Consider the following 21,441-nt stretch of genomic DNA (forward strand, 5'->3'; position numbering starts at 1 on the left):
TACAGTATGTACTTTATTTCTGTCACCATATTAAAAAAATAAAAGGAAAAGCTGACAGATTGCACTACAAGTAAATATTTTATTATCCTAAGTGATTACTACCTTTAGAAAAAGCACTTATGTTAGTAGAGAAACAGAAAGTTTACTACTGATTGTTTTTGAAGACTTAACATTATTGAATTTCTCTGTGCTGAGGCACTGATCCATTAATCATTACAGTTAGTGCATCATCTATTTCTTATAATAGTAATTCTACTCACTCAAATTAAGTTAAGCATTTTGAGTAAATTGTTCTTGTACTAGAAACTTGGAGTAAGTCTGTTCTTTTATTTGGCTGTTTGCAGTTGACCCAATTTTTTCTAGTCTGTGCAGGCATAAAACATTTGCTATCATACTGTAGTATATGCAATATCAGTCACATATTTGATTTAACTGACGGTTCTATCACTTCGTTATTACTTTCAAAATATTTTTTTCTTTAAATAACCAAATTAGTCTTGTTTTCATGCTCATAGTCATATTGTACTGTTTAATCTCAAGGTGGTAATTAATCTGCCCTTGAGAAGTGTCAGACAGTGCTGTTGCCACCGCTGTTTACCAGACTGTGTCTGTGCTGAGAAGCATGTACGTGTGCTGTTGTGAGGAGCTGGGAGTCACGGGGGAAGGTATGTTAGTGAAAGACTGTGCACTGTGCATGGAACTTGTAATGTCGACTGATTTAGTATTTGTAGATTCGACTTGGCAACTGAGGAGGAGAGTGATGTACAAGACAAATAGTGGCGTTTGCTTTCTTGTAGCTTCAACACTGCTGCCACAGTCCTGTAGATTCAAGCATACAGGAATGTCTAATCTCAGAAGCTGGACATTTTCACTTTGTCACTAAAAATGAAGTGGTACAACATCTCATTTATTTCTGAAATGGTTAAAAAGGTGTTTTGTGTTTGCTCAGCTTTGGTAATACCAGTTACCTTCAGGACACATGAATGATGCTGTTGGAAATAAAAGCAAATGGGATCGTAGATGCCCTTTGCTTGCTTCCTCCTACCATTTCTGTAACTTTGCTGGAGGTTTCTATCCCCACACTTCTGCTGACATAACTACATATGGTGCTGCTTATTCAGATGAACATGTGAAATGATATGCATAGAAAGCAACAAGTGATTATTTAGCTTTTTAAAAAAAACAAAACAAAACAAAACAAAACCAAAACAGCTTTCATTTTCTGTAACCTAGATAATTTCACAGATCTGGCTTCAGGAAGGGTTAAACAGTTGTGTCAATGCAACTGGCAAGAGAGAAGTGCGGGAAAAAGCAGCTGACAGTGGGTGAGAGGTGATAATGATTTAAACCAGACCTGCTGCTGAGAAGTCTGTAATGTAAGTCCTTGATGTAACCAGACTGCTATATTCCAAAAATGGGAAAATGAACATTTTTGGAGATTTTGTCAGTGTTCAATAAGACCAGAATTTCATATTTATACAAGTTCAGTAACAAACTACCATTGAGTTCAGTTAGCCTGAAATCCACTGAAGTCAACAGCATGGAGCAGTCAGTAGATACTTTCTGCCTTTTAGTATCAGATGCTACATTATCCCTAATGTGGTGTAAATGTGAGCTGGGTTAAAAGAAACTCCCTCCCTTCTTCCACTGCTGCTTTTGACTGCTTGTGTCCAATATTTCCCTTGAGTCAGATCCAATGACAGAAATCTAGCCCACCCCTAAAAGAATAAACCCAAAACAAGCAAAAATTACTTTTCCATTAGATTGGGTTGGTCAAATGACTCATCCTGCAGCTGTGGGTTACTTACATCTGATGCAAGGGAGTGAAACAGCAGCTGAGGCTGGGGACGAGACTGCCCAGTCAGTGACAGCTCATGGTTTCTCCAAACATGCTGTCATGTTCTGGGAGAAGAAATCTCACCCTCCAGCCCACTTCTCTCCCCTCCTGTCAGCATAAACATCTGCGTGGCGATGCTGTAGAGCTGAAGAACTGCCCTGTGATATTGCTACCCAGATGAAGTTTACCAAATAGTGATGAAAACTCATATGTTGCCATAAGGAAAAGGATAGTGGAGAGCAGGTTTCAGTGGCCAGGACTAAAGTGAGATTGCTTTTTACAACAGGCTGGCTTGCTTGAAGTGCATGCAAAGCTCTGGATTTAAGATATAGCTCTAAGGCACCTTAATCTAATCTAAAGTATGCCTTCTGCACTCATCCTGCATCTTCCAGTTCTCCTCTTGACCTCTGGGCCATTATTCTTGTAATGAGCTGATGGAAACCAAATTCAGAGAAGTAATATGGTCAAAAAGTAAATCCACTTATAAAATGCCTGGTTTTTGACCACATGACTTCTCAAACCACATTATTGCTTTATCAGGTGAGTAACGACAGAATCTGCTTGTGGTAACTCTGATTTTAGATCTGTTCAGGCAGCTAGTCAGTCTTACCCTTAAATGTATCTATTGAAGGTCGATGCTAATCTGGTGCATCCCAAACATTCCAAGTGTCAACAGTGATATGATAGTATTTTCATTGTGGAGAGAATGACAGACTTGGCTAGTTCTTTCCCTTTTATTGTTTCTCTTTTTTTAGACACTTAGAATTTTACTCCTGCATTGCTAATTGGTGATCATAAAACTAGAACAATGTTAATCATTCCTCTGCTATTTCCAAGTCTAACACAGTGGAATAAATAAGTGATCAGAATCTACATCAGTAGAAAAAATAATTTTTCTTCCTGGTATGATTTCTTTATGCAGCCAAAGATAGATAGGGTATAGAAACGGCTTTCCTGATAAAGACAACAATCTAAAGAATGATTTTATAATTGCAGCTGTGGAAAGCTATTTGTCTATTACAAAAAGGAGGGTTTGTTTTTCTTAACTGTTTGAATTATTTCTGTGAAAATATGTGTTACTCATTTTGGAGGGTAGATGAACTCATAAATCGGTCGTGAAAATATTCATTTTGAGAGTTTAGCATACCATGCGGTTATAAATTCTCTTGCTTTTCCAATCTGCCAGAAAGTTTCAGACCCTCTGAGAGAAAATATGAAAAAACAAAACAAAAAGAAAAAAAAAATAAAAATCAAAACCACCAACTTTTACTCCCATCAATTAAAGACATTTTGTATGAGGGTGATGGATCTGAAGATCATTATCTTTCAGCAGCATGATGATACAAGGCTTTTTCAAGGAAAAGTGGAAAAGCCTCCAAAGAATTAGTCCCACGAGTATAATGAGTTGGGAGTTCAGACTCTTGGCCTGGTGGCCACAGCAAGGAGAGTGGGTTATACTCTGGTTCAGAAATTCTTGGTGACCAGAGAAGATGGTAACATGTTGTCTTTGGTGGCATATGTGACTGTGGCTGGTAGATGCTGCTAACAGACCCAGAGGACTGAAGAAGGCTTCCCCTTAGCCAGAAGATCATCATTTTGCTATCTGTGGGCTGATGCATTTTATTACCTTTCCTTTTCTCTCTTAATGCTTCTCTTGATTTTTCTGTCCTATTTGCACAGAAGGAAGAAATATGCAACAGAGTTTGGTGAGAATGGACAATACGCGTGTTGTAGTTTGAAGGCTGAGCCACTATTGCAGAATATATTCAGGTTAAAAGGCAAATTAGGAGTAGGAAAGAAAATTCCATTTATACCTGCAACTCCAAGGCAAGGCTGTTTTAATGATACTAGGGGAACCTGACATGGATCAGTTTTTCCTGGCACATGTACCTTGACATATCATTCACTGATCCAGCTGCACACTGACTGATAGACCTGAATAATTCTTTCAGACCTGAGCTTAGAGAGTCTGGATTTTTTAAATCCCCGCCCCAAGATTTTTTGTTTGTTTGTTTCAGAGATGTTTCAAAGATCTTTTTTCTTCTGGATGTTGCTCCTTCCCACCCCCCCGATTGTACGAAGTTATATTTTTTTTAGCAAAATTCAATATTTTCCTGAACATCCTATACTGATCTTTAGATAATTAATAAAGCACATATATGCAACTGTAAAAAAGCAGGTTGGCCTCCACCCTGTTTCATCCTTGTTTCAGGAAGAAATGTTTGTGTAGGAATTTGTGAGAATGTTTCTTTCCCAAGTGACCTTGCCACGGGCCTCTCTTTATGGAGTGGCAAAAATAGGTTTTGTATGTGCAATCTTTAAAATAACAAAAAAAAACCCCACCTTTGTTCCATGATTTGATGAATTGATTCACAATCAGTATAATTTGCAACTAAAAATGAATTATGTTGATCAATCTCATAAGTGCATACAGTTGTCTTACCGAGAGCTCTAGTCTTTGCTTTTTATTTTTTTTTCTGTTATAATCTAAAACAAATACATTCTTAAAAGATGAAAATTCTCCAGTGTCCTTTTGGTGCTGTTCTAGTTACAAAATTGAATTCCATAAAAATTTTACTCTGGGCTCTTGAACCTTTGCTCAGCTAACTTTGGTATCACATTCCCAACTCTAGCATGTGAATAGGTCTATTGATATTAATGGTAAGGAATTTTTCAGTTGTTCATTGTTGATCTGCTTCTGCTCCTTTACTAATTTCAGCTGAAGCAAAGTGAAATTATGCTAAACATTTCTGGAAATCCTTCTTCTCAGAGGAATCAAATATATAGTTTGAGACAGTAATGTTTTCATAAAATTGCACTTGTTATTTACAAAAAAAAATTTCCTCATCTGCACATTCTACTGAATATGTGGGTTTTTTTTTGACTGCCCTGAACAGAAGAATTAATAATAACTTCAGGATTTTAGCCCATGTTCTTTGATCTTACAGTATTACTTTCTGGTGATATTTATACCTTTTTCTATTGTCTTCCTTTGGTAAATGAACATATGTGGAGCTTTCAAAAATTGCTTCAGTGGAGATAGTGGACAGGGAATTACACAAAGACATTCTCTCTCCCAAACAACAATCCCTTTGAAAGAGCTAATTATTTTCATGTTTGTGGATGTCCCCTACATTAAGACTTTTCTAACTCCCACAGTTCTAGACTGCCTTGGTTTCTGACCTCCCAAGTAAAAATTCCAGTGGAAATGCAATGTCAAAATACTTCTCTTTGATCTCTCTGAAAAGGCCCTTTCTTGTCATAATTTTAAGTTTCTCAGCTGCAAATCTATTAATTACACAACACATAATTAAGTCCATATAAAAGCCACAAAAAATCCCAAACCTTGAAATCACCTCAAAAGAGCAACAGAGGCTAAATATCTTTCTAAATTAGCTAATAATAGTAAATTAATATTTAAATAGACTATCCAAGCATATTCTTCAGTTATTATCTGGAAAAAAAACCCCGACATTCTAAATATTGTCTCTTGGGCACTTCCATAGTGACAGAAAGAATTAATTTATTATAGATTTTTGTTTGTTTTTCTTCTAAAATTGTAAGGGTGGATTTAAAAAATTCCCAGAATGACTGAAAATACCACTGAAAAGTGTCTAGCTCTGTCTTGTGGACACCCTCCCTTCAAGTATTTTTTACATGCTGATGAGATCTGCCCCAAGCCTTCTCCTCTCCAGGTTAAACTGTCTCAGCTCCCTCAGCCTTTCCTCATCGGTGAGGTGCTCCAGTCCCTTAATCATCTTTGTGGCCATTTGTTGGACTCTTTCCAGTATGCTCATGTCTCTCTCTTACTGGGGAGCCCAGAACTGGACCCACCACTCAAGATGTGGCCTCACTGGTGCTGAATAGATGGGTGGGATCACCTCCCTCAACCTGCTGGAAATACTTTGTCTAGTCCAGCCCAGGACAACACTTGCCTTCTTTGTTGCAAGGGCTCATTGCTGGCTCATGTTCAGCTTGGTGTCCACCAGGACCCCCAGGTTCTTTTCTGTCAAACTGCTTTCCAGATGGGTAACCCACAGCATATACTGGTGCATGGGGTTGTTCCACACTAGGAGCAGGACTTCGTGCTTCTCAGTGTTGAACTTCATGAAGTTCCAGCCATCCCATTTCTCCAGATTCTGAGATTGGCTTGCTTTGCACGGCTAACATGACAATTTTGCTGGTTCTGTGAAAAAGTATTTAATCACTAAGTGTAATGTAAATCATGAGATTATTTTTGCTTCTCCTGAATCCTGTCTCCAAATCCAAATACACTTTCATAGTCAGGATCAGGCTCTTAGTCTGTAACCAAGTATTTATTTTTGTACGTCAGTTGCGGATATTTAAAGTAAAAAGTAAGTATTGGGTTGCTTTCCTGCTAATTCTAGTCTATTTTATGTATTTATTGAATCTATGTATATGTAACAGTTTGCTAAGTCAAACTTGCATAATGTTGTTATGTCTAATGTCTTTCCATTCTAATACATTCAATCTCATTAAATGTAAAACCCGGTAAGAACAAAAAATAATGATTTTAAAGAATCTTTTTCCAGATAAATATTGTGCTGATGTCTGAACGAATATGTTCTGGGTTGCCATAAGGTCGTGTGTGGCAGAACAAAGATAAAAATCTATTTCTGTTTTAAAATGTGATCATTTATCAGTGTTATGTGATAATTATTATAGGCCTCATTTGTTTTATTTCCATGGCTCAACTAAATTATGTTACTTTTCTTAACATCCTATTTTAACAACAATCATTTTGGAAATAGGTGCAGACATTTGGAGAAATAATAAGGGAATTAATTTTTCTGAAGGCTTTGGAAAGATTGTCTATTTCAAAATCCTTTATGGAGCTGTTTTTGAAAATGTTCTTTTAATAATTTATTCTGAAGTCCTAGTCTTCTAAATTCAGCTTTCCAATTGTGATAAAAAGGAACCAATTGGGTTTTTAAAAATTTGTTCTAAGATATATTAAATACTTGGTTGAACATAAATAATGTTATTACAAATTGATAGTAGTTACCACCATTGGTGATGGGTGATGCTGAAGTGAAAGCTGTTTTTTTCTTTTTTTAATACTGGAATCTTTAACATGGCTAGAAAAAAAAATCTATACCACCTTTAACCTTACCAGTGGACTAATAAATTCCATAGATTTCAAAGAATGTAAAGAAAAGGAAGTAAGGAAAATCTTTTCACTGGCTACCATGTCCTACATTCTTCTGCCTGATTCAGAGTTAATCTATGCTAGTTTTTCCCTGAAACCTTTTCCCAGCTACTGTCAGATGTTTCACTTTCTGTAAAAATCCTGTCTCATACATCCCAACATGGAAAATGACTCTTCAGTATATCAATACTGGTAGATAATTTTTCCTCCCATTGTTTTTTTTTTTTTTTTTCTGAAATCAATGTGATTTTCTAGAGCATTTTGATTTTTCACTAAACTTTTCTACCCATGTGATTATATTCCCAAGCTTTTACACCCATGAATCTGTGTGTATCGTTCTTGAGTCACTAACACCTATTTTTTTAACATACTGGAAAACTTTTGTATTTCTTCTTAAAAAAACACACAAAGATACCCCATAACCTGGGGGAAAATTGGGGGAGGTAGCCCAGGTTCTTTATGAAGAGAAGAAAAGGGATATTTTACATATATTTGAATTTTTAATTTGGATGAGCTTGATAGCTTAAAACACCAGAACATTCAGTACAGAGTCATTCTGAAGAGCACCATCCAAAAATCACAGTCATTCCCACAGCCCAGGCGGTAGTCAGCTGTTCCCACAGGGTGTGTTAGCAAAACTTTTCCACATCAGCAAAGTCTTTAGATCACATTTCATTTTTCCAAAAGTTATCCGACACCATCGTTGCAAAAAATCTTACATAACTGAGAGTGAATATGCACATATGGGGCTGTAATTTGTGTCTTCAGGAAAGGTACATGAAACCTCACTTCACAAAAACAAATGCACTGTGATAAAATAGAATTATTTGAAAGGGGAACATCTTCCTGTAGCTTTCCTCTATCAATATATATCTGAATCTAAACTGACCATGCAAAAGTTTGTAGTATATAGGTGAAGATTCAGAACACCACTTGGTGCAGTTCTCATTAACATGTGCTGGCATGGAAAGAACTGGAGGTGACTAAGGGGAGGATGAAAGCATTTAGGTTATTTGAGAAAGAAGTTCTGGAAATAGTTTCTCCCCTGCCCTCATCTAGAACTTGCAGATCAGAACTTATATCCTTAGAACTTTGAAAAAGCTGTTCCTTACCCAAATTGGACTTTCTAGCAAATGCATGACATGTGACTCGAGTGACTATGACATACTAATTTCTGAAAGGAGATGAAAGCCAGTCACTTGTCTACTTGTGTAATCTACTTGGGCTGCTTAGATCTCTTTCATGCAAAATCTGTTTCTGGCCCCTACTTATTGAATGTTCTTTAATCAAAGTTATTTTCCTATAACAAAAGTTCAGTTTGCTATGGTCCTTTAGGCTTTAAAACAGTTTTCTATTTGCTGAAAGAAAAGCTTATATTTTACATTCATAAGAATAATAAATGTTAACACCATGAATCATACAAATATAGTTTATCCCACTGTTTGAAATTGTATTAGAGGCTTGATACTGTCATTATGAGTAATGTTGCTGAAACTGTGGCTTCAAGATCATGGATGACCTTGCCAGTTTCATTGTCATATAGGCTAGTCCTAAAAAATGGTTTAAATAGAAAATGAAATCAAAATATTGTAGCAGTGTATTGACTTAGATATCTGTCCTTTCCATATAACTCAGGCTTTCTTTACTAGACTAATCCTGTGCAACTCAGATAGTTAAGTATGTGATGTGCAGGAAGAAACATACTTACAAAATTTAGCAATTTAAGGTATTCTTCCCCTCATAATACTAAAGTTTTGCAGTCCATTATTCCATAGTAATAACTATTCCTCCTTGGACAGTGAGATAAATGAAAGCAGCAACTCACACAATTAGCCAACCAGCTACCAGTGATTAGCACCATCAAAGTAGTTTCTCTTTTACCCTTCAAAAGTACTGTGGATCTCCTTACTGCTTTTTCTGAAAACACCTGTTGCCTAGCAAACACAAACCCAATGAACTATGTATACAATGCCATGTGTAAAAATTCTGCCCCCTTTGCATCAAGAAGCATTTGTATTTCAGAGGGAATCACTGAAAGAGCAACAGCTGACAGTGTAAGTAGCATTATTTCCTCATATCACCACTCCTTTCCAACTCATTTGGGCTACAACCAACAGACAGCATGATATTTTGCCCAAATACTAATAAAAATGCTTATTTATTTAGTTTTGTTTCTCTGATCCTGTGATAGCTCTGTTAGGCAGGATTATGACCGTGGCAAATTAGACGCTGGAGGACAGGATACCTTACCACATGAAATTACAGGGAGAGCAGTATTTTTGGATGATATTTTCAATTTACAAAACTTACACTGACCTATGGTTTATTTTGCTTTCTTTTGAAGGTTAATGGTGGTCTTTCAATTTTCAGGTTACTTCATTACTGGACTGCTTACAAGTTTTCATTAGTGGTGCTGCTCTATAAATTATGTCATGTTAGCGAAGTATGTACCAAACCTGTTGTTGGACTTTCTCATAATTTATCCTCAGCTGAGCAAATTGCATGGAGTAGTTGTTAAATTTATTATCTTATCAGAATTGATACACAAATGAGGTATGCTGTTTGTTACCTTTTTATCTAATGCAAGCAAAAGTAAGTCCACCAAATTAAATGGAACTAAAGTCAAGCTGAAGACTTACTCATCTATCTTCACAGTCCTGTACAAAATAGATATTGCCTCCTGGATGTTTAGTTGGTAAGAAAAAAAATGTTCTAAGCATTAAGTAAATGTTGTTCTACATTAACAGACAAATTCTAGATCATGTCTATATATTTTGCAGAATGCAACATGATTTTTTCTTTCTTTGTAAATGAGTTTCTATTCTGATATCACCTGAGTTCTGAGAAAATTTGTGTCACTTCATAACTTGTCATTCCTTACATTGCACTGTATTTTTTTACAGCTGCTTGTTTTTCATCTTTATTTTAAGTATCACTTGGTGTAGGAACTGAAATGAAACATTCAGATCTGAGTATTCTGTAGATGTTGGGTCTGGATACATTAGGCTTGAAACAAACACAAAGCTTTATATATTCCATAGTATGTGCAATGGAATGTCTTTGTTTTAAATACCTCTGTTTGAGACCGACTGCTCAAGAATAAACTTTTTGGACTATAAGTTTTCCTTCAAAAATACAAAGCAGTGAACACGAAAATACGAACCACCATTACTAGAGCAGTAGTGACTTCTTGAATTTGCAAAAAAACCCTGAAACAGTAAGTGCGTGAGTGGTGTCTATTTCTGTGTTGTGCTGTTGTTCTGAAACTTCAGAGAAAAATGCCAGTTTTGCTTACAGTTTGTATTCCACATGTTTGAGCAGAAGAATCCAACAAGTATGCTTATCTCTCAATTGCAAGCTGCTTTCCTTGCTTTTTCAGGTGCCAATAATTCCAGCTGCCCAATGACCTACTGTGAAAATCTTCAGTTTCCCCTGGTAGCTTCTATGAAACAGCAAACATTATCACTATAAAAACCTTATTGCAGATCTTAAGTTGAAAATGCCAGAGACAATCTCAAACCAACTGAATAAAAGCTGAGGGGCTGGCTGCTAATTTGATTATTCATGCTCAAACTCATATAAGGAGAATCTTATTTTCCTTAAAAGATCTGAGCTTGCTGTGAAGTTTTTCCGGAGCTGGTAGAATAGAGGCCTCAGTGGCATTGAAGATGCTTCACTTCAGTGGCCACAGGCTTGGCTGTCAGTGATTCTCTTTAGGAAAAACAAGACCCAACATGGGATTGTTGCCTTCAGGAATCAGAGAATTTACCAAATTTCTCTGCTCTAATAATAACTTAGAGAACACTTGCAAAGGGAAGGATACAAAATATTTGTGGAGGGGTTTTTCTTTCTTGTTTGGTTGTTTTCTGTTATTTCTAGGTGGCTTGCATAGAAGATTTCGCTTCAGTGACTGTGCTCATCAGGTTTTATGCACACAGAACTCCAATTCTGAGTCTCTTATGAGCTATTTGAGCTGAATATAAATTGTTTTTTATTACTGACCCAGCAGAACTATTTTCACCATCAAACTTGCAACATTTAATTGCACAAAAGCTCTTTATGCTACACTGTTCCTGTGCTTAAAAACCAGCATTTTATTTTTTTTTCTCCGTTACCCTCTGTGTCACTTTGATTCTCAAAGAACATTTTGAAATGCATGAACTTTGAACATATGATGGCACTGTTGTGCCTAAACTAACTCTGCTTAGTGATTACATGCCCCTTGCCACATGTAGTTTTGTAGTTCAGAAAAAAACAAAACAAAACAAAAACAAACAAACAAACAAAACCAACAACAAAACGAAAACAAACCAAAACCAAACAAACTAGGAAGACCCCAGAAACAGCCTTTATTGTTTTTTAAAGAAAACTTTTCTCAATATTTAATAGGTTTTCATGCCATCAATGACTTCAAACTTCATTGACTGACTTCTTGATCTCTTTCAATTTTTTTATATTGTCAGTCATTTTAGGCACTGTTTTTTCCTTTCTATATATTCAAAAGTGTAGGATGAACTATTTGATATATTTTGTTCTTGTTTTGTTTGTTTACTATCAGCATAACTTATTTCTGGCAACTCATGGAGGCTGATTGCAAAGCCAGTACTCCTAAGTGGGTTTTTAGCAAGCATGTGTGCACAACCCAGTGAGTCTTTTGTAGACCTTGGGGCTCCGTAAAACTTTCAGTCCAGTCACTCAAGAATGATAATAGAGTTATATCCTGCAGGAAGCCAGATAGAAGGCTTCCTGCTTCGTATGCAGGAGAAATAAATGGGACGCTAAAGGTCAGGGGATCTGGGCAGGTCAAGTGAAGGGAAGCTGTATACTTTCATTTTCTAGCTAGCTGAAGGTGGCAAACATTGGGTGGATTGTTTTTGCTTCAGCGTTCTTATTTGAAAAGGAAAGCTAGCTTAAAAAAAAAGTCTGGGGATTCATGGTTCTCAGAAACTTTTGCTGTGTCCTTTAAGTCACTTCATATGACTTTTAGTTTACAGTGTCAACAGCAGCAACACAGCTGACTCAGTTTGCAGCACTTTGCTGTTTGGTTCCCTCCAGGGAAACAAGAGGAAAATATAAATAGTGCTCCTTTCCCCTTCAGTTGGCTCATTAATTGCAGGCACAGATCCAGTTTTTAATTTTTTTATCTGTAACCCTCTGGAGCAGGGGTGTCAAACTCATTCTCACGGAGGGCTACATTGGCTTCACGGTTGACTTCAAAGGGCCGAATGTAATTTTAGGACTGTATAAATGTAGGAGTACCTTATTGTAGTGTTTTAGACATCCGTATTTTCTCCATGTTCTTTCTGTCCCTCCCCTATCATGTGTAAAACTGTGGTATATGTCTGCCTGATAGTTTGTTACTGGAATGTCCAGATTGCTAGAGTTAAATTTATATCTGTAACCACTGGAGTGTCATTTTCTGACCAATAGGTGTTTTATGTGGTATCTAATTGCTCATCTGGAAGATGACACAAAGTGTTACTCTTATAAAACTATTATGGAATTACAGAGTGAGATGGGAATGAGTAACAGCTTTTCAGGAAGCAGTTAAAGTTAGGGCTACAAAGTGAACAAGAGTCAGCAATCTCACGTGATCTTGAAAGCTGTCAGAGAACAGGGGGTGTGAGTAGAAAAATCACTTACAAGTGAAAAGATCCTTACACCTTTCTGAGCTGAGATACTGTGCCTGGTTTTGAGTGCTGTGGCTGAAGGAAAGGAGACTGGCTGCAGAGTGTCTGAACAGAAGTCACAAAAATGACCACAGAGGTAGGAAACTTGTCTTACGAGTACAATATAAACACTTTGTGATTGTTTAGAGAAGACTTATGTAAAAGTATAAATAAAGGGATCCTGCAAAAAGGAAAATCTCCATGTTTAAGTTTCTGTTTCTTTGGTGGATAATAAAACAGTTGGATGTAGGGCAGGCACTCCCCTCTCCTCTCTTGAATTTTTTGATTGTGTGTATATTCAGCCAGTGACATCTGCTTGGCTCTCCAGTTCTGATCACAACCAGGAGTGACAGAAGTAGCTGTAGGTGTGTGATCCTCTGAGAAAAAGACCTGAAATGAAGGAAAAATTGCATAACATCATCTTAATAACTGTGTTAAAATGAAGAACAAGGACTGATACTTTTCAGGAACTGTTGTGCACAGTCCCCAGTGCACAGTCTATTCAAGTGAAAGCTCCTGCTGATCACTTTTATCGTGCAGCTGAGTGGCAAGATCCAAAGGCAACACACCTCTCATTCACATCCACTAGGCACAGTAATTCGTCCTGTCTGTGAATCCATTTTCCAGTTTCTGTCATTTTCAGTTTTTGCTTTTTTTTCATCTGATACAGTACAGCATCTTAGGTCATTATGATATTTATTAAAGGAGTAGTGTGGCCTCTCCATGACAGAGATTTACTTACACCTTTACTCCCTGAAATATTTTATTACAACAATTAATTGTATGTTGGATAGGAAATTCCCAGCCTACAAAAAAACCACCAACCAACCAACCAACCAAACGCAAAACACCTGTTGATGAATTACAACACTTCTTTTCTTGAGGATTTTTTTAGTTATCTGTGTGTCCACTGTTTTTTTCCCTGTTTCAGTGTGTTGTTAGATTTACCTACATGGATTGTGAACACTTTGTGGCCTTTATTTTAAGATCAAGTCTAAACAGGGTGCACTAGATTTGTCTCTCAGAAATGTGCTGGCTACATTCATGAATGCATTGCATTTGACATTTAATCTCCCGAAACTCCTGTGAAGTTGAAAGATTTTTGCTGTCTTCATTCTTCATGTGTGGATTTTTTGTGGGTGCATTTGTTTGTTTGTTTGTTTGTTTTTCTTTTTTGTTGTCGTCGTTTTTGTTTGTTTATTTGTTTTTTAATGGATATAAGTATCTTTTTTCAATGTGCTTCAAACTTTAATATTTGATTACATGTAAAGAAACTATTTGTCTTCTATTTAATCTCTTCTGTGGAGGATATATTCTTAATACTCAGATGATGTAGTTAGCCCATGCTTTTTAACAACACAGTCATCTAGGTTTCAAGGGTTGCTTTCCTCACTTCTCTGATTCTGCTTCAATTATAAAGCAATTTAATGTTGCAGAAATGGAAGAATTTACTCTTGGTTAGGAGTTAGCACTCAGCAAGTGAACTTCTTTCCCTAGACTTCCCAGCCATGTCAAGTCAAAAGATCCACTGCAGTATATGTAGTACTTATTTTGATTTCAGTTCTTTCCTTCTATTGTGTTTGAGCTCTGAGTAAGTCTTTAAAGTCACGTTTGCAGTATTTCTTTCCATTCAGGTTGTGGTGTTCAATAATCATTCTTGAATGTGTGGAAATGTATCTTCACCTCTCCATGATGTTTTTCTACTTTCATGATGAAAAAGAACACTAATGAGTTTCTTGTAGCTTTCAGAGATTAGTTAGTATCACAAAGTTTATCACTGGGCACAGATTGCCCAAATAATCTTGATGTAGTAACCTCTATCTCTTTTTCCTCACTAGCCTTATGTTTCACATAAATGTACTGAAGTGAAAATTATGATGCTTTATCCAGACAATTTGAACAAAAGGCCTTTTCTAATTCTTTCTAAACATGCTAGGCTACTGTGCCAGTATGAAACAACTCAGTTCATTAAAACATCTGAAGAAAAATAGACCTATAAGATTCAACTTATAAAATCTCCTGCTAGCTGAATGTTATTTTTTTCCATTTGAATACATCACGTTGTGCTGTAAGTAACTGAAATGTGTGATTTTATTTTCAGCCAGGTTTCCCAAAGAAGCAATGCCTACAGGAATGGTCTCTGTGCCTTTTGGTTCCTCCTGAAAACTTTGAAATCTGCCGGCCAATCTCAGTTTAATTTATTGCATGTCAGAAAGACATGACATTTCTACGAGGGGCGACCTCATTAATGTTTATAAATATATAAAGGGTGAATGTCACAAGGATGGAGGCAGGCTCTTCTCGGTGACAACCAATGATAAGACAAGGGGCAATGGGTATCAACTGGAACACAGGAGGTTCCATTTAAACTTGAGAAGAAACTTCTTCACAGTGAGAGTAACAGAACACTGTAACAGGCTGCCCAGGGCAGTTGTGGAGTCTCCTACTCTGGAGACATTCAAAACCTCCCTGGACACATCCCTGTGTAGCCTCATCTAGGTGTTCCTGCTCCTGCACGGGCCTTGGACTAGATGATCTTTTGAGGTCCCTTCCAATCCCTAACATTCTGTGATTGTGATTCTGTGATTCTGTGTATTCCCTTTGATTGTCATACAATGTCAGAAAATGCAAGGCTTTTTGGAAAACCAAACCAAACCAAACCAAACAAAAAAAACCCCTGTCCATTTATATGTTATTCAATCTGATGTTTTGCTTGCTTGACAGAGAAATAATGACCATAACATTCCAAGGCTGAGATTTTAAACAAATAACTAGTAAATTTAGGGTGTCTGCATTAAAACAGACTTTTGAAAATAACCATGTTCAGAGATCACTTAATGTCAGTCTTCTGGTAGAAAGTACTGTAACACAGAATGTGCTGTAACTTTTAGAATCAGTAGAAACAATCCAAAAATCTTAGCCAACATTTGTAGGAATATGTTTCTATAGAAATGTATAGAATTGAAGCTTGTAACATTTTCTAAACCTTTTTTATAAGGCAAGTCTTCAATTCTTCCAGCATTAGAGCTTTTACCAGGTTCTCTCAGGCTTATTTTTTACCTTTCCTATTTGCACTGTTAAATTCCTCATCCCATGAGATACAAATGATTGCAAAAGTATAGGATGGGTTTCAATTTTTACTTTTAGGGACCTTCTCTGTTATGAGTATCTTTCATGAATATTTTAGAAAATGCAAATAAGAGCGATAGGATTTAGCTTCTATTTGGCTCTGACTGCTTGATGATAGGGGATTCTGGGGAATTACTAGCAGCAGGATTAGGTCTTTAATATTCCTTATTAGAATCTTCCAAGCAGATTTTATAATCTTTTTATATCTCATCAGTATCCATAATTTTACTCTGTATTTGTGAAGATAGTTTTAGGACATACATTTTTAATTCAACTACTCCCCTTGTGCTAGATAGTTTTTGTTAGATGTTCTAAAAAGACTCAGAAAAGTCTCTGCTTCTTCATTCTGCTTCTTCAGAATTTTTTTAAAATTATTTTTTATACCTATTGTATTTACATGTTTTTCCTGAATGCTATTTTTCTAGTTTTGTATTGTGTAAAGAATTGAGTAGAAATCTCATGCATGTTGTAAATTTCAATTTCAAAGGTGCCTTTGAATAAGTTTCGTAATCAGAAAGATAAAAAATAAAATCCACAACATTCCATGCTAATGTACTGCTTAGTAGTAGTCTTGCCTGTTCCAATAAAAGAATTAACCTACTGCCTATTTTTCAGTTAAGGATGATTAGCTACATAATATTAGAAGAATAGGTTGGATAATGGACAAAATGTATAATTTGCAATGGAGTAGCTGAAGCTTGAATAAGAATTAGGGCTACTTGCAGCAGAGGACTGCTGACTAACATCTTAGTATTGTATCTGATGTTTGCACACAACCATATTGGAAATTCAATAATGTCACTACTGTAAATGAAATTAAAAAACTGCAGAGCAGATCTAGGTCTATGATTTGACAGGTTCATGGTGGTTTGGAGATTTAGTCTTTAAAGGACACAAACCAAAGTATTGTGAAAACTGTGATGAAACCAATTGAAAGAAACTCCTAATGTTTAGTTAGAGATGCAGTCTGATAATAAATCTTACATCTACAAAAAACTATGTAAATATAGCTGTTTAATTTTGAGAGATAAAGACTGGAATATGCCGATTACAAATACATATTTCCTTAAAATGTAGTTCAACCAATAAAAAACTTTCTTTCCTATGTAAAGATTTGTCATTTTCCTAAATTTGTGCTAATGTCATGGTCCAGAGCTTTGAGAGCTTTGATCCACAGCACTACATTGGTTAACTCCACATTACCTAGTAAGTCTTCCTTTTTGGGCATATCCAAGTCTGCACTTTGAAGGTTGGTTGGTTTTGTCTCTGTTTTGTTTCAGTCGTGTTCCCCAACACTGTACTTCTTCCATGGCTTGGCAACTGAATTTGTTGACAATGTAAATTTAGGGTTTTTATTTTTTGGTGTTGTTCATGTACTATTTTTCACATAGTTCTCTATGCTTTACATTTTTGTATTTTCATTATAAACTCAAGCGTTGAATAATTTTTGTTTGGCTTATATTTTCAAATATTCTGCTAAAATAGCACAGAACACATTTTTTTAAAAACAAACAAAATCCTAAACTATCTTTTATTTTTCCTTTCTAAGTAAAATATGCCACTACATTGCATACTATATCACATTTAAAACTAATTTTCAGCTTAGTTCTTTCCTAATAAGCAAAAGTAACAGGTATCTCCCAGAAAATTAATCCAGCATCCCTGAACCAGAGTCCCTAGTTCAGCAGAATTCTCAAGTGTCTGCTTACTTTTAAGGGTGTTGACAATTTATGTCCTCTCAGTTTTACATTTTGTTATGCACCTAATTAGATTAGGGGCCAACCGAGGCTGGAGAGTTTTCTGTAGGTTGTTAAAGGCAGCTGAAGGAAAGTGCAGTGTAGTCTCAATTCAATGGTTTCTTGAGAAGCAAAAATACAAGTACCTGCTGTCTTCTGGCTTGGATGATTTGATAAATATGCATTTTTAAATAGGCTGATAATAGTGATTTTGTGACTAAAACAAACCAAACATTTTTATATTAATTCACTTTGTTTAAGGCAATTTTGTAATTGATCGTCATATGTCAAAATATTATATTTCACTTTGATGCATTCACAAATACTGTCATTAAAAACTCTTCTAGCTATTTATGCAAATATCTTAATCAAAAAATACATTTTGTAAGTCAAATTTTAGTTCAAGAATCACATTAACATTTTAACCACCATTTGTTACAGTCATGAATTACAAGCAGTGTTAATCACACAGAGAGTTGGAATATTTAACTACTGTCTTAATTAGTGAACATGCTCTGTTAGTGTTACTTGTTGTCTGATACTCCTCAAAAAGCACCCCCAAAAGCAAACAAAAAAAAACAACAAAAAAAGCAAATCTGTTTGATTTTATTTTTTTTTAGACTTTCTTTTGACTTTCTGCTCCAAGCTAGCTAGCTCTATTCTTAACTCAATTAAAGTAATGATTGCATAAAAATTTAAACCACAAGGAGTCAATACACTTTGTTACATATTTATGGTCACTCTCAAAATAATTTCTTGCAAAAGCATAACCATAATGAAAACCTAGGCAATTGTGTACTAATGACTTCCCAGTAAAAACTTCTGGGAAGATCGTAAGCATGAAGGTTACTTACAGCAAATATTTATTTGTGGTTAAGAGATAATTTTTCTAGCTTTCATCTTTCTTTTTTTTTGGTGAGTTTTGTTTGTTTTTAGTATGTTCTTTGGCTAAGAAAGAATGCTATAACTTTACAGACTGGAAGAAACTAATTTTAGTGTAGTAAAGAACAATAAGGTCTATTGTGACCTGTCTGAAGTCCCACTTATATCTTCCTGTGAGTGATTAATGAGACAGTGATATGCATACTTTCTGCTGGTAGTTCCTACAGACAATGCATTCACCATGAGCAGGTGTTTTTTTATGTTGTTATTCATAAGCAAAATAAATGTTTTTGTTGTGGTACTTACCTAGTCTTGTACATAAGCACTTGAAAAGGGAGATAAGCACATGGTTTCTGTTTGTGTTGTGTGTTAGCCTGTTACAGAATGATAGAAAAGCCAGGGAAAGACCTTAAAAGTCTGTGTAGTTCTTTGCAGATAGCAGGATTAAGTATACTTAGATCATACCACAATTTGTATAACACTTTCCTAAAAACCACAAAGAAGGATTTCACAGTGCCTCTAGACTACCTATTGGCATGTTTAATGGAGAGAAAAATACCCATACTATTCAAGAAATCGTTTTTACTACAAATTATGCTGATTCTTTCTCATTCTGCTTCCAAACACTTGGAAAACTATTGATTGTTCTTCTCTTAATAATGGCCATTTAGTTATCAGAAGATCCTTATCAATGTCCTTCCTTCCTTGTTCTTCTCTTTTCTAGACTAAACAAAGTCTTTCAAATTCCTTAGAGGTTGTTTTTCTATAACACTAGTTATTCTTGTTACCTTCACCATGGAATCTTTCCAATTTTCTTTTTTTCTTTTTTAAAATCCAAAAGCTGGATTATAAATGTAAGTTATTCTCTACAGCCATATTAAATTACGAACAATTCTCCATTTTATTTTTTCTTCAGTTTTGACTGAACAAAATTACTTAATTTCAAATTGTAATTTTCATATTCTAAAAGATTAACATTAATTTATCAGCATCTTTCCAGACTCTAAACTTGCTCTTCAGAATGTTTTGTTTCTTATTCTCTTGACTTTGCTAGAACTGCATTTATAATTGAGTCACTAACAGTTTGAGACAAAATGTCCACTATGTCTGTGTATTTTTTAGTGAAGGAAGAAAAGGGAGGTAGTCACAGTCCTTATCTGCATGAAGTTGAGGCTGGTGGAAGTCAAAACAGCTGATGAGCTTTATACGGCCTCTTTGGAGGGTAAAGAAGGTAAAGATGTATTTTATAATATTATTTCTGTGCTTCCAGTGTGTTAATAGTATTTAACTCATCTCATTTTCAGTACTAAGAAGTTTATTGAGAAATGAAAAATGTAGTCCACACGATTCAGATCTCACTTGCCTAATTTTACGATGCATTTATTTTTATTTGGTTCTCAAATATTTGAAAGCCTAATTTTCAATATGGGTCACATCCAAATGGAAAATTTTGCCTTGAAAGATGTATTTTCAGCTTTGTTCCATTTTTAAATGAATGTATAAGGCTCTATTATGATTTTGGGGTTTTGTTGCTTCATATATACTTTTTCCTGCTTTAAAACAAAAATTTAATAATTGTACACTTCTCTTTCAGAGCATTGCTTTTTTCATTTCTTTTTTTACTGTCGTGAATTTTCTGCTCTTAATAGTCATGATACAAAAAGTTAGACGATTAGAGTACCCATTATACAAACTCTGATGTTTCATTATAAAGTTTAATCTTATTTCATTAACCTAAAATCAAAATACTGAAATAATTTTCTCATAATCAGATGTTTAAGACTGATGAAATAACATCATAATTCCATGAGCCATGGCACAGGGTTGTCTTATCCAGTACAGCTTTGTAGTATTTTCTTTTCCTAACACAGACTTTTCTGTGTCCTTCTCTGCCATATTAACATATAGTAAACATAAGTCAACATCTGCTGAATGTATGTCCTCTTTGTTATTGGTAGGTTTTCCATTATATTAATATTTCATATTTGGATTAATTTATTGTACTGAAAGTTAGACGTTTAGATGTGAGCTAGTCTCTCCAGGCTACATTTATAGTCAGCGTAAAGATTGGAGTTGAAGTAATTCATTTAATACTAAAATAAATGACCAAAATGGGTTAGATAACCAAACCTTAAAACTACCTTTCTTTCAAAATTAAGTGAGGTGAACTCTAGCCTTTTCCTTTTTCTTTTTCTTTTTTTTTTTTTTTTTAATATGTATCTGAGTTTCACATTACATCATCTATTAGCTTACCTGTTGCACAATCAGTGGATATATATTCAGATTTCTCATTATATGAGAAAAAATAACATGAGTCATATTCTGAAAGTTAGCCCAAGGAAGGATTGTCACTGTAGCTGTCAAAGAGAAAGAACTCTCCTTTATCCCATTGCTTTAAGGAGAAGAGGAGAAAAAGGGAAAGTGTGAGAAGGAGATAAACCTAAATGAAAATCCCTTTACATTTTGACCCTGTCTTCCTCTGGCAAGGAAATATTCAAATTTACATTTGTACTGATTAATAAAGTTATTCCATGCAAATCCATGTTTAACCTCAAAGAATGCTTTTAAAGTGCTTTTAAAGAATGCTGACACAAACTGATGATAAATAGTTTCTGAATATGTTATGCAAGCAATTTTGTATAGTCATATCATCATGACAATTTTTCCCAGTTTGCTTGCAATATCAAACAAATGCTTTCTTAAGGCAAGATAAGTGATAGCAACTTTCCCATCCATAAGGAAATTAGGTTTATTCAATGTAAGTATTCTTGGCAATACTGTGTTTGTTATAATTGGTGTCTTTTCAAAAATTAATTTGTTAGGGGAAATATGAGGCATACATTAAATAACTTGTTTTTATGAAATTATTGTCAAGATTTGCATTGTCATTCATTAGTCAGGCACTTGTTTACAGAGAGTTATAGAAAGCTGAACGTTTTACTGGAACTCTACTCAACAATCAAATTTTGGACTGAAGGTTCAGGTGTCCAGACTGATTTCTTGCGCAATCTTCCATTC

At 35.3% G+C, this 21,441-nt stretch overlaps 1 long non-coding RNA gene across 1 annotated transcript in view; it reads left to right on the forward strand.

Moving 5' to 3' along the window:
- Positions 1 to 21,441, forward strand: part of LOC110355161 (uncharacterized) — a 152,105-nt gene that overhangs the window by 65,435 nt on the left and 65,229 nt on the right. The window contains exon 2 of the long non-coding RNA XR_010470661.1: positions 19,546 to 19,654. This is a non-coding gene — a long non-coding RNA (uncharacterized LOC110355161). The remainder of the gene's footprint in view (positions 1 to 19,545; positions 19,655 to 21,441) is intronic.

This window comes from Columba livia, chromosome 2 (genome assembly GCF_036013475.1).
Source record: "Columba livia isolate bColLiv1 breed racing homer chromosome 2, bColLiv1.pat.W.v2, whole genome shotgun sequence".
Taxonomy (NCBI): Eukaryota; Metazoa; Chordata; class Aves; order Columbiformes; family Columbidae; genus Columba; species Columba livia.